At 40.2% G+C, this 3,757-nt stretch overlaps 1 long non-coding RNA gene across 6 annotated transcripts in view; it reads right to left on the bottom strand.

The window, feature by feature from the left end:
- Positions 1-2,901, bottom strand: part of LOC101859252 — a 13,555-nt gene extending 10,654 nt beyond the window's left edge. The window contains exons 1-2 of one of the 6 annotated variants that reach the window (XR_004858688.1): positions 2,407-2,901; positions 52-377 (exon numbers count right to left, since the gene is read on the bottom strand). This is a non-coding gene — a long non-coding RNA (uncharacterized LOC101859252). The other 5 variants (XR_004858689.1, XR_001184965.2, XR_001184964.2 and 2 more) reach the window with 5 other exon arrangements.
- Between the last annotated feature and the right edge of the window lie 856 nt (positions 2,902-3,757).

Raw genomic sequence — 3,757 nt, 5'->3', positions numbered from 1 at the left:
ACACACACACACACACACACACACACACACACACACGAACAACTGTCCTACCTTTCCTCTCGATATACACGTAAGCCCCATGTCTGGTACCCACAGAGCGGACGCCGGGCTGAGCACCACACAGACACACACCAAGGTCAAGGCCAAGATCGTTGAACTCTTCACAGACATCTCGTAATTGATTGGGTCCGTAGGTGCACTTTTTGTGTATAAGTTTGTGTGTACGTACTTTCAGCTGGTGCTAAGAGGGAAAAAAACCTCACTTGTCCCAGATTCCTTCAGTGTTCGTTTGTTCTAACAAGGTCAGTTTTCTCTACCCTAACACATCAGTTTTGTTGCTCTGTTGTTCGGTACCTTTTCTCACGTCACAAGTCCTACTAGAAAAAGCCCACGTGGGCTGTTCGCTGATTTTTTTTAAAAACACGATTAAGAAAAGACAAATGCAATTTCTGAGAAACGTTAAGAGACATAAGGGCATAAGAACCTTAAACAGCTAGAGCTATCATTGGCAAAATTGAAGGCAAGCGAGGCAGAGGTAGACCCAGAGCAACTTACTTGGAATGCCTTAACAGAAGGGCAACGTGGAAAGATCAGACTGATGGTAATAATAATAATTTTTTTAAAGAGCATGCTAGCGAAGTAATGAATGGCGAACCGTGATTGCCCGTGTCTCTGGGTATTCCCCTTTCTTTTTAAATTGCAGAGTTGGCCTTACAGCAGATTCGACTAGATCTATACTTCCGTGATTTCTGTGTTGATTTTACTGAAGGAAAAAAGTTGATTAAAGGCACATAAAATGTAAATCTTCCTTTTTCAAGGGCTATCAAGCTATGGAAATCACCAAACTTTGGTAGCCATTCTCTCGCTAATTTTCCCCCTGAAACCAGCTACCCCCACCTCCTTGAATCGCGTATATTTCGACTTCTATTGGGTATTTTTTCGCCAAATGTAAGACAGATGAACAAGTTTCAAGATGATATTAATAACTCTACATGCCAAAAAAAAATTGACGAGGGCCTGATTCCACCACTTCTTGACATATAATAACTAGGATATTTTGTTTGGTTTTTTTAAATTTCATTTTATTTTATCATCATTTTTATCTTATTTTATTTTATTTACAATTTCCTATCTATTCTTTTTAAAAATATTTTGTTTGCACTGTCAGAAATTATAGGTGTGTTATTTTTGGTAGTTTTTAGTATTTACACGAATCCTGACTGATATCATTTCTTCTTATAGCGCTGGTCTAATGTAGGCCTAAATATCTGTATTTCCTGTAATACTGGTGCCAAAACATGCATGGTATTTCCTCAAAATGTCAGTTTGTTGAATGCGGAAGAAACAGTCCCACTATTTCTCGGTATTCCCTCAAACATAATGTGATGCCTTGTTGGTTTGTTTCTTTTTTTTTTTTTTTTTGGATACCACTATTATTACACTACTTTCAACATCCTGGGGTACTCTTCCAAGAAATACTTTGTCCGTATCCATTCCCTTTTCTCTTGGATATCCTGGATATTTCGCCACAAGTGCAAGTTTTTTTAGGCATCCATCATGATGCCATATGACGCACAAGAATACCCACCGTTCCTTGCTGGAACTGGAACTATTTCCGAGATATTATATTCGAGTACGGATTATTCAAACACGTCGAGAGAGAGGGGGGGGGGTGTAGTGTTGACAAATGCGTTCGACACTTTCGTAAATCGGGATGATAGGTAACAAAAACTTAAGGACATGCCTGTTGGGGAATGGCAAATTGTTAACGCTATCTCGGATTTCTATTATTCCTTGCTTGTGTTATTTGTGCAGCACTGTAGGTCCGATTAAAGTCTGTGGGAAGTCATCTAGAAGAAATTCAGGACATGCTGGAAAATGAAACTTGCACAACTTTTGTACTGTCACAATTAAAAACATCAACGAAATTCTATAACGTGTTTATTTTATTAATTCTTGACCTTACTCAAAATCGAACAAATGGCCATCTTTGACTTTAAATGCCGTTTCTTGTTCTTCTTTGTATATGTCCCCTACCCTACGTCATTCAAATGGTCACAATCTTTGAACGGTTGAAGATATTGTTACGAAATAAGGTACAAATTACTCAGAAAGGTGTTCTAAATCATAATAATAGGTGCATTATCAATCTACAATTTTTGACTCGACCCTTGTGAAGGGTTTTCTTGTACAACCGTAACCTTCATCGTTATCCTGTGAGAATCGCGTGATTTCCTCCTACATCTGCAGTAAAGATAAAAAGTTCCCCACAACAATCTGAGAAGATGATACATGTATTAGATATATCCTGACCTCTCCTTGGTTGGAACCCGAACATGGCGCAAACATAGAAAGTGGCCTATATTGTAGTATCCAATCACACAAATATACTCATTGCGCACTCACTTGATTGGTAGGAATATTAATAAACCCACCGTCATCGTTTCGTTCGTCATTTACGTTGTCTGTGACGTCACTGAGCATGTTGTTAGTAACTCTTGATCTGTTGATGAATTGGCCCACTAAGAGCGGGGTTTTGAGTGACACTCTCAAATTTGGTGTTGACCTTTTCACGGCACAGCACACAGCTAGCGATCTCCGGCAGATTTTATAACAGTTCAAAGGTCGTCTCTAATACCCCGTGCACACTGACGTACAATCGAATTCAATCGAACTGAGTCGGGACCGGCAAGGTTTTCTCCCATGGGGGGATTAAAAAACCACCGTTTTGTCACAAGACGACCGATTCAACCCGCGACCTTAAAAAACAGACATGTTTGATTTTAGGGGCTAAAAAGTGGGCTCGCACAATTAGGCAACAGCAGGTTGAAGATAGTCAAGGACATAGTAAATAGGATGCTAGGATCCTTGGGTGGGTGGAGGAGGACTTTATGCTCTTATTTTCATTCTTTTTACTGGTCGCTTTGATTTCTAGAACTAAATCTGTTTGTTAGCTAAACATCAATTTCTTTATCCTGCATTGAAACTAAACACTCAAGTAATAACTTTCACCACCCCACTACAAAACCATTCAAAGGCACAACTCATAGGACGGTCACGTTCACCTCCCTCAGGTTAACGGTCAGAGAGTCGCTTAAAATAGTGGCAAGACAATGAGTCCAGCACAATGCACTTGAGCACCTCGCTGGATTGCTCCCGGGGTCTCATAATTTTGGCTTAGAATAGTGTACAGGCTATCGCGTTTATTTTTAGGCTGCGTACTATGGGCTCGGCTATGTTTCGCAGGTGCACATTTGAGATGTGCCGTCTTATTAATATTAACGTACCGCCAAACTCGCTACGAGTGACGTCATCGCTTGGGTTATCCCAAAGAGCGATTTATAGGTCGGATTGCCACTGTTGAATATCCTATTACGTTTACTTAAAGCGCGTTGACTTTGGCGTGGCATAGTAGATGATTTACGGCGCTTTTGACACTATAAATGACAGTTACAGCGCCTGCGAGAACCTTGTTTTGATACTATATTTGACTAGTGTTTGTTTCTGACTTCTTTTATTTCAAGTTTGTGGGTGCTTTTTGTAATAGAACATTAAAAATTTTTGGGCGGCACTGCACGACCGTGATTTTGAAGGTCGCAAATGAACTTAATCGAATTCCGTTAAACTGTGCCAAAAGAGTAGCTTTTTGTCCATTCTTGGAGGAAAATCTAGCGGACATCGACTCAGTTCGACTGAATTCGATCGGTGGTGTGCACTGGGTGTAAGGTAACCAGTCATTTCGCCATACGGTCATCTT

This window comes from Aplysia californica, unplaced genomic scaffold (assembly GCF_000002075.1).
Source record: "Aplysia californica isolate F4 #8 unplaced genomic scaffold, AplCal3.0 scaffold00289, whole genome shotgun sequence".
NCBI classification, from domain to species: Eukaryota; Metazoa; Mollusca; class Gastropoda; order Aplysiida; family Aplysiidae; genus Aplysia; species Aplysia californica.
The sequence above is the reverse complement of the archived record's forward strand: the minus strand, read 5'-3'. Positions and strand labels throughout refer to the sequence as shown.